Genomic DNA, 13,674 nt, shown 5'->3' with positions numbered 1-13,674 from the left:
GCTTTGGGATTTATTGACTGTAACTAAATTTCAGATGCCAATGGATGATACATAATGAGATGCTTTACACACACCACTCAAGAGTGAGGTCTAGAAATGTGGCGGCTGAATAATGTGTTTTCAAGGTAGATTATGAACAAAATAAACAAGGACTGGACCCTAAATAACAGAATACATGGCTGAAGGAACATGCAGTATGGCTTACCCTTGGTTAGCCCTGGGCAGCCATGAAAGGCGCCCAGGGAGCAGTGTGTGTTCAATAGCATCTATGAGGTTCGAGATTTAAACCAGCAACCTTCTGATTAATGATCCTGTCTTCCCTAAGGCACCAGAGATACTGGTGCCAGGGTGAGCAGTGATGGATTTGTGGCTGTCCAGTGCCCCAAGGTTTCTGGCTGAAACCCCTCTTGGTACCTCGTGTGCAGCAGTTCTCCTGGTCATCTCCACTCTCTACCTGATCCTTTCAGGATGAACCACGTTTCCTCACCTTCTCCCACTGCCAGCAAGCACATCGGGACCCTGCTGGACATGAAGCCAACTCTTCACCATGGAACAGGGAGCTGGCTGTGTCTCCTGGTGTACTGAGAAGCCAGGATGGTACTCGTCTACGAGGTCAAACTGGCAGTGTCCACGGTATGGCACGGTATTATTGTGATACACTGCAATGTGTACCCTGTTTTTTACCCATCACCCTTAGTGAGCAGTGGGTAGCCATGACAGGCTCCCGGGAAGCAGTGTGTGTGCTCGGTCACACATTATTGCTACCTTGGTGGATCGGGATTCGAACCGGCAACCTTCTGATTATGAGGCTGCTTCCATAACCGCTAGGCTACCACTGCCCCAAAAAGAAATGACGACGTGCACGTGAACTCGGTGAAGGGGTGAGGTATAATATCATGTTTTCAATATGCACACCTGTTGTAATATTTATGTACATGATGTGCACTAGTTATATCTGACTGTTTAATTGCAGAGAAGCCCAATGTAAAAATGTGGTGGTATCCTTTCAGTGTGTTGAAATAATAAGAAACATAAACATAATGCACATTAAACATAATAAACAATAATAAAAAACATGATGCATATATATTTTTTATTTAATAAGAATGTATGTTGTCATTGTATTATGGTAATAAAGGCACTTTGGACTAGGAGGCTATATTTTTCCTCAGGAAAACAGGATATTCTGAAATAAATATTCTTTCTGGCATGCCCATGCATCAGATACAGATACAATCCATTCTTTTTCTATTATAAAATGTTATATTTTATTGCCAGGCCAATTCACATCTGTGCTCCTTCGAAGATGTTGAGCAGCTACATCCTAAAAGACGAAAAACAAGAGCTTCATTGTATAAGACAATGCTCCCCTAAACTGCCTCAGTAATTCATTGAATAAATCAATCAGTGACATTTTCAAGAAGGTCATCTAACAAAGCCATGGTAATGTGATATGTGAAAACTGCTGAAGTCATTTGAAAAAGTCTGTTCTCATTCCGACCAACCTTTTTTAGTCACGAACACTCCAGGACTTCTCAATGCTACATGAAGTCCCCACTTTTACCTTCAAAATCAAACTTAATTTCCATTAAGTTCTAGTGACTGGTGCACCCCACCCCAGGTCAAGTTGACATTAGTGATGTTTTTGTTAATTAAATATATTAAGAAATAATGCAGAAATAATGCGGCAATTTCATATTGCAGAAGTGACATCGTCTGTTTTGTCGTATTCGGTGCAAAAAAAGCCCATTCCATGGAGTCACATGTGGTCGGCATCACTCCGCACCCCCCACTATTTGAGAAACACTTCTCTAAACAAATGATGGAAAATTGTGGAATGATGTTATCAGGTGTCTGATGGCTTGTGGGATGAAGCTGTTTGAAAGTCTGGCAGTGAGGGCCCGAATGCTTTGGTACCTTTTTCTGGATGGTAGGAGGGTGAAGAGTGCATGTGAAAGATGTGCAGATTCCTTGTGGGAAGAGAGACTCTGATGATCTTCTCAGCTGTCCTCTCTATCCACTGTAGGGTATTGCGGTTCGATATGGTGCACCTGTCAGAGAATGCTCTCAATGGTCCCTCTATAGAAGGTGGTGCGGATGGGTGGTGGGAGATGGACTTTCCTCAGCCTCTGCAGGCAGTAGAGACTCTGCTGGGCTTTCTTGTCTGTTGAGATGGTGTTGAGATTCAAGGAGAGGTTCTTCTCTAGATGAACACCAACAACCGTCCCCTTTGACGCTACCTTCGTCTCTCCCTGCCCCGCGCAGGGAGGCTGTCCCAGACCCTCCGGCAATAAATATTTATGCAAGACAAAGCAATAACTACTCACATACATCTACACTTATATTTCAGTGAATTAAGTCAACCTGAAAAAGTACATCAGATAAAGGTAAAATTACAAATACAATTCTGCAATAACTACGCACTACAATTGGCCAACAATGCTGTGCTATGGACTCAGGTATAAGTTCAGGAGGTTACTCCATCCCTACTGATATCTGACTGTAAAGCAGCAAGTGGTGAGTAGTTTTGTGATTAGACTGAAGTGAGACGAGCCATGCATACTGTCTACACCATTTCAATGCATTTCAAAGAGAAATAAGCATCATTGTTTGCTGTGTGGTAGCATCTTGTTGTAAGTGCATCCTTTGAGGTTTCATTAAACCTCTGCCCTTTACGTTTAGAAAGAGTCAGCTTCTGATGAAGTGCAGTTGTTGCTTTAATTGCTCTCTTGCTGGTATTCCCTCTCCCTCTGTAATGTGGCTGCATTTTTACTGCTTTCATAAACATCTTATTAGTCTCTCCAGTTTATGAGGAGTGGAGACCACAACATGGTTCTCACTATCCATAACTGCTTAATCCTAAACAGAGTCCCAACTGCCATAGCCCGCCCCAGGACATTTGGCACAGGGTTTACACACACATACCTTTCATGCACACGCTCACACCTTTAGCCAATTTGAAGTCACCAGTCGTCTTCTCCTGCATTTGGAGAAGCCATATAGGAAACTAAAGGTACGCACAAATTTAAAATAAGATGGAATAGTGTTTAGAGGGCTAAAGTTCCAATATAATGAATCTCTCTCCAGTCAATAGGGATGAGACATTCTGTATCACACAGCCCCATCAATGATTCTCAAATAGTGAATATGTGTCCTACTGTCAATCAATACATCAATATCAATTCATCAATACAGAGAGACATTTGTTCAGGTGTATTAAGATACCAGCTATCTCTCTCTCACACACATACACAGATTTATTCTAGCAGCAGGGATACAGTTGTATTATTTTAGAAACAGTAATTGGTCTAGGGTACTGTTGATGGTGGGTCAACAGCCTGTCATGGGAAAGTGGTACACCCCACAGGGAGCTGGCTGCTCCTCAAAAAATATCTCCCTCATATCCTTTAGGGACCATTAATCTTTCACTCTGGTCCCTCGTTTGCAGCTTCCTTGCCCTTTCTGTTCTTTACACAATCACTTACCCTGTCGCCTTCTTTTAAAGGCATAATATCCGTACTTACACTACACACACACACACACACACACACACACACACACACATGTATTCTGCAGCTAGGAGGCCCAGAGTAGCATGACCTCAGGCAGCATTGTACTGATCAAATATGACAATTATGATGGTTTTCCCTGCACCACCCAGCCCTCTGCTCTCATTCATCACAGGCGCTCACTCATCACTGAGCCTACCTGAGTAAATAAAGCCTGCCTCATCACCAGAGCAACCATAAATCATTGCCGCTGTGCACTGGAGCCCACACGCACACAGACCTGCATGCGCACAAATACACACACACACATACATACTCACTTTTTATATCTTAAAGAGAACCTAAAGCAATAATTATGCAAGCTTTGCTATTGAAATACTTCTGCCACAAAGGTACCATACAGGTTAACGAAACTCCTGACTTGTTCATCAATCATGAGGTGGAGCATCTTAGAATTGGATTTGTTTATGCAGAACATACCATGTGCTCCTCAGGTGATTCTTCAACCATATTTGCAGTGTTGCAGGGTGCATTATCCAGCTAAAAGAGGGCGCTGTCTGTACTTAGGGAGTACTTAGTACTTAGTTGACAAGAATATGTTAAAGTGAATGCAGGACACACAGTTTCGTGGAAGATACCACAATGCCTCGGCTTGCTTCCAGATAAGTATCCTAGTGCCATATATTCCACAGGTAAACAATGCTCAGTCACGTGTTCATTCATAGTTTTGATGCCTTCAGCGATAATCTACCAATGTAAATGGTCATTAAAATAAAGAAAACACATTGAATGAGAAGGTGTGACCTGTACTGCTACCCCACCTTCCTGCCACCCATAGGCAAGCAACGGTGTCTATCTGTGCCACCCCAGATGCCCTCCCATCTGACCATCCTCTTCTTGTTCTCCTCTCCCCTGGTCCACCCCAGCCTCACCCTGCCTCCTTCCCTGCTACTCCCCACTGAGCCAGAGCTCCCCTTCCACCTCTCCACCGTGCCCCTGCAGCACGCCTGCCTGTCGGCCTAAGAGTTCGGCCCACCCTCGTAACTGACGAACCCATGCAGATGGGCCAAGACCGACCCCTACTCACTCCCCAGGAGCGAAGTCGACGAGAGCAGCAGTAGTTGTGCTATTACTCTGGGGGACCGAACCACTTCAGCACCAACTGCCCTAACTGCCGACCCAGGCCACAACCATCGGAAAACGCCCCTGTCCAGAGCCCCATGGTGAGCACTAAATCCTACCCCCGCTCCACCATCTGCTACATCACAATCTGCTGGAAGAAACCCAGTGCCAGTCAACATCAAGAGCGAGCGCTGGTGGACTCTGGAGCGGTCATGAATGTGATTGACTTGGCCTTGACCGTTGCTGATCCAAAAGACATACGTTGGTGCTTGTGCCACCTGCGCCTCGCACAAGGCCTTCTCCGTCCTCTACCATTATGGTCCTTGTTGAACGCTTCTCAATGATGGCATGGTTTGTTGCCCTTCTTGGACTCCCCACCGCTGCCCAGACCGCCAACATCGTCCTCCCAAAAGTGGCCCCCAGTAGACCTCCTATCTGACCGAGGCCTTCAGTTCGTCACCAGATTCTGGCATCGCTTCTGGGGACAACTGGGGGTGTCGGTCAGTTTGTCTTCAAGGTACCATTCCCAGTCCAATGGCCAGACCAAATGGATCAACCAGGAGATGGAAACGTACCTCCGATGCTACTGCTCGACCTGACTATCCTCCTGGTCCCAACACCTCCTCTTGGCGGAACTTGCTTGGAACCAACAGTGTTCCTCGGCCACGGGGCATTCACTTTTTGAGGTGGTCACCGGCCTCCAACCCATATGGTTTCCGACGTCCACGATTGAGGGACCGGTGCCAGCAGTCAGCAGCTGATCCTGCCAACTCCATTAAGTCTGGTCCCAAGTCCACCGGGCCCTCAACCACACATCCGAGCGCATGAAGCGACAGGCTGACTGTAATCGTCGACCTACCCCGGAGATAGGGTTTGGGTTTCTGGGGTTTGGGTTTCAGTCCTGGGTTCCTCTGCATGATATTCTGGATTCTGCCCTGTTCCTGGACTTCCACAACCATCACCCTAATCTGCCGGGTCCTTCAGGTACCGGGCCTAGGCCAACATACAACAACAAAAAAATGTATGTCTTATTTAGCCTAAAATCACATACAGTATGTGTCAATGGGTTTTCACTAGCCCTACACTTGACATCCCCCACACTTGACCCTTCTTCACACCAAGATAAACTCAAACACAAAAAAGGGACCCTCTTCCAGGGTAGAGTGAGCCTGCAAATGGTGTCATTGCAGGGCTTGTGATGATTTGTCCAATAAGAATAAAAGTCCTACAGTTGTAGAGGTGGAGAGTCCAAAGTGTAGTCCAGTGTCATGGTGTACATTACGTGTCCATTATGATGCTACTGGTCCATTTGAAAATCCCTGAAGTTTTAGTTTTTATGGTCATGGTGGCTGTGGTTCGTTTCATGCTAAGTCATTGTTTAACAGTTTCCAGGAACCAGGAAGTATCTGCTGGTTTCTTCACTGGAGTCTGCCAGCAGTCTGTGTGCTTGATTCAGTGTCACAGACAGAACAATCAGAAGCAGGGCAGACGATGACATTGTACAACTGATACTGCAATATGTGGTTATAGTGGCATATTTGTGCAACAGTGGCCCAGAACCCTAACTAGGACAGCCTAACTAAGATGAATTCAACACCGTCTGTGCTTAACAGGGTGATTGTGTGATAAAGTGGACTTAATAATTGACACTGTTTCTGGGACTTTAACAGAAGGCCAGAGAAAACAGACGTTTGCAATATTTCTAAGGTGAAAGAATGCTATCCTAATGATATTATCTACATGCGAACCGAATGAGAGACCTACATCAATGAGGACACCTAGATCATGTACTTCAGTACTTGGTGAGATAGAAAGGCTATACAAAGTTATGATGTAGTGTCTAGTGTCTTCTTGTCTTGTCTATGTCTGGCTGCTTGGGACCCAAGTAAAAGAGATTCTGTCTTATCAGGGTTTAACAGAAGAAAGTTGGTGAGCATCCACTGTTTAATTCTCTATTCTGTTCAGTTACTGCCTCTCCTCTGGCATTGCTGATAAATACAACTGCATGTCATCAGCATAGCAATGAAAACCATGTTTGCGAATGATGTGACCTAAAGGTAACATGTATAAGGAATATATCAACGGACCTAGGACAGAACCTTGTGGAACACCAAACTCTACTTTACTATGTGAAGAAGAATCCCCATTGATGTCCACAAACTGATATTGGTTGGTCAGATATGATCTGAACCATACAAGAGCTGTTCCCTTAATCCCAACAACAGTCTCTAACCTGTAGCATGATCAACAGTGTCAAACGTTGCACTCAGATCAAGCAGGACAAGCAACGAGATGCGGCCCTGATCAGAGGCCAACAGCAGGTCATTAACCACTTTAACCAGTGCTGTCTCAGAGCTATGATGAGGTCTAAATTCCAATTGGTATAATTCATGAATGTTGTTGCTGTCTAGGTATGCGCTCAGTTGCTGGGCTACGACATTTTCTAAAATCTTCAATATAAACGGAAGGTTGGATATAATTCGAAAGCTGACTGTGATCAAAATCAGGTTTTTTTTTTTATCAGGGGTCTAATGACTGCTACCTTGAACGAACTTGGTATGTGGCCGATGCTAAGGAGTTAATCATTTTATAGGATAGGATTTATAACATTGTACTTGTTTAAGGAATGCATAAGTACATTGATTTGACAATGAGATTAGTTTAATTAGTTCATGCTCTTTCAGAAGGTTGAAGCGTTCTAGTTGGTGATCAGATATTTGAAGATTATATACAGGGAGTGCAGAATTATTAGGCAAATGAGTATTTTGTCCACATCATCCTCTTCATGCATGTTGTCTTACTCCAAGCTGTATAGGCTTGAAAGCCTACTACCAATTAAGCATATTTGTCTAATAAGTCTAATGACATCAACACCCTATATCAGGTGTGCATAATTATTAGGCAACTTCCTTTCCTTTGGCAAAATGGGTCAAAAGAAGGACTTGACAGGCTCAGAAAAGTCAAAAATAGTGAGATATCTTGCAGGGGGATTCAGCACTCTTAAAATTGCAAAGCTTCTGAAGCGTGATAATCGAACAATCAAGCGTTTCATTCAAAATAGTCAACAGGGTTGCAAGAAGTGTTTGGAAAAACCAAGGCACAAAATAACTGCCCATGAACTGAGAAAAGTCAAGCGTGCAGCTGCCAAGATGCCACTTGCCACCAGTTTGGCCATATTTCAGAGCTGCAACATCACTGGAGTGCCCAAAAGCACAAGGTGTGCAATACTCAGAGACATGGCCAAGGTAAGAAAGGCTGAAAGATGACCACCACTGAACAAGACACACAAGCTGAAACGTCAAGACTGGGCCAATATCTCAAGACTGATTTTTCTAAGGTTTTATGAACTGATGAAATGAGAGTGAGTCTTGATGTGCCAGATGGATGGGCCCGTGGCTGGATTGGTAAAGGGCAGAGAGCTCCAGTCCGACTCAGACGCCAGCAAGGTGGAGGTGGAGTACTGGTTTGGGCTAGTATCATCAAAGATGAGCTTGTGGGGCCTTTTGGGGTTGAGGATGGAGTCAAGCTCAACTCCCAGTCCTACTGCCAGTTTCTGGTACAGGAAGAAGTCTGCATCCTTCAAGAAAAACATGATTTTCATGCAGGACAATGCTCCATCACACGCGTCCAAGTACTCCACAGTGTGGCTGGCAAGAAAGGGTATAAAAGAAGAAAAACTAATGACATGGCCTCCTTGTTCACCTGATCTGAACCCCATTGAGAACCTGTGGTCCATCATCAAATGTGAGATTTACAAGGAGGGAAAACAGTATACCTCTCTGAACAGTGTCTGGGAGGCTGTGGTTGCTGCTGCACGCAATGTTGATGGTGAACAGATCAAAACACTGACAGAATCCATGGATGGCAGGCTTTTGAGTGTCCTTGCAAAGAAAAGTGGTTATAGTGGTCGCTGATTTGTTTTTGTTTTGTTTTTGAATGTCAAAAATGTATATTTGTGAATGTGGAAATATTATATTGGTTTCACTGGTAAAAATAAATAATTGAAATGGGTATATATTTGTTTTTTGTTAAGTTGCCTAATAATTATGCACAGTAATAGTCACCTGCACACACAAAATAGCTAAAATAGCTAAAAATAAAAACAAACTAAAAACCACTTCCAAAAACATTCAATTTTGATATTAATGAGTTTTTTGGGTTCATTGAGAACATGGTTGTTGTTCAATAATAAAATTATTCCTCAAAAATACAACTTGCCTAATAATTCTGCACTCCCTGTAGATTATATTGACAGAGCTGTTTGTTATGCTTTTAATCTCATCTCTATTTGTAACAATTTTAGTATTAAATAAATTCATAAAATCGTCACTACTATGATGATATTGAGTTTCTGTCTTATTCCTGGTTAGTTTGGCTATAGTGTTAAGGAAGAATCTGGGATTATTTTTGTTCTTGTCTATTAACGAGGAGAGATACGTCGATCGAGCCACACTAAGAGCCTTCCTATAGTTAAGGAGGCTCTCCTTCACTGCAATTCAGAATACATTCAATTTACTTCGACATCATTTCTAATTTTCGGGAGGTCTTCTAAACCGAGCGCATGTGATGACTATACCAAGGTATTAAATTTTTATCTCTTAATATCTTCCTTTAAGGGAAGCAACATTATCTAACGTAATATGCAAATACTGGTTGCTTGGTTGAGTTCAGCGGGATCTGACGGTGAGTAGATCAGCATTGCTAAATCTCGTAGGATATTAATAAACCTCTGCGCTGTACTTGATGTAATTGTCCGTTTGTCTCTATAACAAGGGGAGTTGAGTTTATTGTGTCTAAGACATATTTTAAAAGTGATGAGGAAAAGATCTGAGATTATTTGAGATTGCGGAAAAGTGACTGCGACGACTCGTTGCACGTTTACAATAAAATATTTACATGAAAAACACCACATTACTCATATAATGCAACAATGTTATTTTTTTTTGGTTTGTTTCAAATTAACAGTTTAAAGTTAAGTCATTAAGTAGGTTTAGGTTTACATTTATGGCATTTAACAACCTGTCTTATCCCTGTAACAATCAGTAGTTACAGGGACAGTCCCCCCCTGGAGAAATTTAGGGTTAAGCGTCTAGCTCAGGGACACAATGGTAGTAAGTGGGGTTTGAACCTGGATGTCATGGATGTTCACAAAATCTTGCTTTTAATCTAGGAAGGTTTAACGTGGAAAATAAGAACATCCACCAGTGTTCACGTTTGAGTCAAAGCATGAGACTTTGGACACAGGTTTAACCAAAAATAGAGGTTTAAAGGCTTTCTTGGTTGGAGAGTTGAGTATCTAGGAGACTGTCATCTACTTCCATGTTCCCATGGTCAGGTGAGTGGTGCCACACATGCGGTTCTAGCGTAGTACCCACTAGGCGGTAGTAGCCTAGAGGGTAACACACTCGCCTATGAACCAGAAGACCAAGGTTCAAATTCCACTTACTACCATTGTGTCCCTGAGCAAGACACTTAATCCCTGAGTGTCTCCAGGGGGGTGGACTGTCCCTGTAACTACTGATTGTAAGTCGCGTTGGATAAGGGCATCTGATAAATACTGTAAATGTAATGTAAGGTTCTGAAAAAAATAAAGTTTATTCACTGCCACGTGTTAGTAGAAGTGTGTGTCTTTAAGATAAGAGGAGGGCCGTGACGTGCATGAACATTAGCCATTGACTGTACCCTGCTGTGTTCCCACAGGTATGTTAAATGTGAAATGTATGTAATGTAGCCACTATACGATCATCATTTTCTTTTTTAAATTGTATTTTTTACTGTCGTTTAATATCACTGTTGGGTTCACCTGTAAATAGTTGTACTATTAATGACTGAGTTACAGTGGTGGGTTTTTGTATGTATTTTATTTCATTTTATTTCACAAGTTGTATTGACGTGCAGTTGCCTCAGTGGGAGCAGAGAGGGGATGAGTGAAGAGCCGCGACGTGCATTAACATTAGCCATTGACTGTACTCTGTTCTGTGTTCCCACAGAAATAAAATCTCCCTTTTTGACACCAACTGATGTGCATGGGTCATTGAATGCTGGTGTGCATCCGTTACACACATAACTTACATTTTACTTTTTTTTTTAATTTTCCATATTAATTCAACATCTACTCACTCTAAAGGCATACGTATATTGTTGCTGCACACTAGAAAGACAATGAAAAATAGAGACTAGACCAAAAAAAAAGAGAAAATGTGTATGACACTTAAGATGCTTTTGTAACGGACCCTGTATTGGAACAGGCTACCCAAATAAAAGTAGCAGATGCCAGAGAAGAATTTAAAAGTGTAGACAGGCAGTGTGTGTATTTCTCTCAAAAGCCAGAAACAATGAGGAATGAGGGAAAATGGACTCTCTGATTGTCACAAACAACTTCATCCCTGGCCCCGCTACTGGAGAGTCAGGCCCAGAGTGGCAGTGGAATGATAAACTATCTTCTACATGCACAAATGAAACAGTGCTAAACTGTGCTTCCTCCATGATTTACCTGTACTCTATAACACTGTCTTCCTCAGCACTTCTCATTTGAGGAGAGTGCTTCCTGAAGACTGATTGGCCACTTTGCCTGGAGATATCGCTTTCTCCTTTCTCCCTCCCTCCTCCCCTCGCCTTATCTGTCAGAACTTATAAAAGGAACGATTCCAGTTTCTCTTTTCAATTGACTTTTTTTCCTTCTCAAATGTACTGTAGACAGCATGCCCCAGTAATAGTGCAAGAATATCAGCTAGAAAGTATAAAAGTTCTATAAGGAAATAATTTCAATGTCCTGGACCATGGCTTTTCTGGAATTTACCTATCATTAGCCTTAGCTCTGTACTAACAGCAGGAGCTGTAGACATACAAAAAAGAAAGAAATTAGTTTCTTGATATGTCAGGGTCACTTGATATGTTATAGGCAAAAGGCTGCAATAAATGGAATTAATGCTTAGCAACAGTAATAGAAGTCCATGGTCAATTTTTGAGTAATTTGGCTTTAAATTCAGAAAGCCTAAACTTACTTTGTCAGAAATACTTTATCTAAAAAAATGCCGTAAATGTTGCCAATTTTGGTGAAAAAAAAATCTGGCATCTTTATGCATGAAATGTGACATCTTTTTTTTCATTCTGTGCTTTCATACTTGGTATCTGTCTGGTATTATTTAGTTCAGTAATACACTATGGTTTAAGTGGCTTATTTTTGTGTATCTTACCCGACTGGCACTAATGGAACTGATATTGGGTGTCATTTTGTGTTTGTTAAATTTTCTTTTCCCATCATTCACTTAAATAAACCATAAAGGACATGCAGTCAGGTTTGATTTTAGTTCATTCACAGCTGAAAACGAATTGCTATGAATATTTGGACGATTTATTTTCAAAAGATTCTGTAAAGGATGCAATGAATCATAGCTGCTCTGCTAAAGGCAAGGGGTGGTTATTTTGATAAAAAGTCAGTTTCACATCTACATCACATACATTCCACTTCAATCCAGTAGATTACACAAAAAAATTAAATGTTTACTTCCAATATAATTTGAACAAAACTTCTGCAATCAATATGTTTAGTGCGTCATTATCTGTACATTCTAGACCACAGACATAGTCGACACCATGCACTATAAAAATGTTCCTCCCCCCAACTGCCATCAGGCCATCATCAGCCCTCCAACAGTTAACCACATTGTATTATAGCATTTACGGTGGGTGATTGTCACAAGTCTGCTTCCTTAGTCACTTGGCCACCACTGCCACCATAATATCTATTCGGTCTGTTTAAATAACAATAAGACTTAAACATTTTATTTTATACTTAAAATAAATAGAATACAATTAAAACAATACAATGCAATACAATGACAATACAATAAAAAATATAATATGCAACATTTTATGAAAATTGTCAAGATTGGGTGCACTTGGAGACACACCTGGGACCAATCGGGAGAGCGATTATAAGGCGCTGTTGAGCAGCCCATCGGCGGCTGCAACATTTTTGTGGACTATGCAACATGTTGATTTCAGTTCTGGCAATCGCCTTACGCCTGCAGGTTTGTCTTTGCTCCCCCCACCCTTTTCCCCCTGTTTTGGCCCTCGTGCCATTTTGATTTGTTTTATTAATAAATCTTGTTTCCCGCATATGCACTTCCTTCCCCCGTCAGCTCGCGGACGCGACAAAAATATATTTTGTGTGCTTCTTGACTGCCTTCATCAAAACATGATCATGTGACCATCTGGTTATCTGTATGTTTTTGTAAGTGCTAAATAATGCATTACATTTCAGATTCATTTGTCCTCCCAGTTGTGCAGGCCCCAGCAGTCATCTCCAGAAGTAATCAAATCTGCACTCTGCTCTGCTGTAATCTCAGGCCCTTCAAAAAAAGAAAATTGTGTCATCCCCCTTTGAAAGTGAAGACCCATCTTACTGACCATACTGACCTCACAAAGAAAATCCATCTACCTACAGGGATACTTTACTTAATGTTGCCTAAATCTGCCACATACCCTTCTTTTCATGTCTCCACAGTCAAGAGTTTACAGACTCTTCACAGTTTATAATACTAATGTAAATACCAACCATCAGACCTTTGGAGAGTTGGACTGTTCTTGTGTATTCAGACTTTTAGGGACTGGGAATCTCTCCTTTGTATATTGCTTTTTGGGCAAGTCTGGAGAATATGAGCATTTTTTTTTTTTTTATATTTAATTTTAATTCACTACATGGGAGCACAACTGTTAAAAACGTGGCTTCACATTTCCATGGTTAAGATATACTTGTACTTTTATGAAAACAGATACTGCAGAAAATTATTATCAGAAAATTCTGAATACCCCAGGGTTTGATCTGGGATATTTTCCTTTAACCACCCCAGATCAAACCCTGGAGTATTTAATCATAAAATCATCTTTTATTACAACAGATACAGATAAGAAACCTAATAATATAAAACAATCAATTTAAAAGAGCGGATGGACAGCAACATTCTAATGTTCAATAAAAACAGAAGAAAGAAAAGAAGAAAACAAAATATTTAGGTTATTTACATCACAATGAATGGGG

This window comes from Denticeps clupeoides, chromosome 20 (assembly GCF_900700375.1).
Source record: "Denticeps clupeoides chromosome 20, fDenClu1.1, whole genome shotgun sequence".
Lineage (NCBI taxonomy): Eukaryota > Metazoa > Chordata > Actinopteri > Clupeiformes > Denticipitidae > Denticeps > Denticeps clupeoides.
This window is presented reverse-complemented; position numbering follows the sequence as displayed.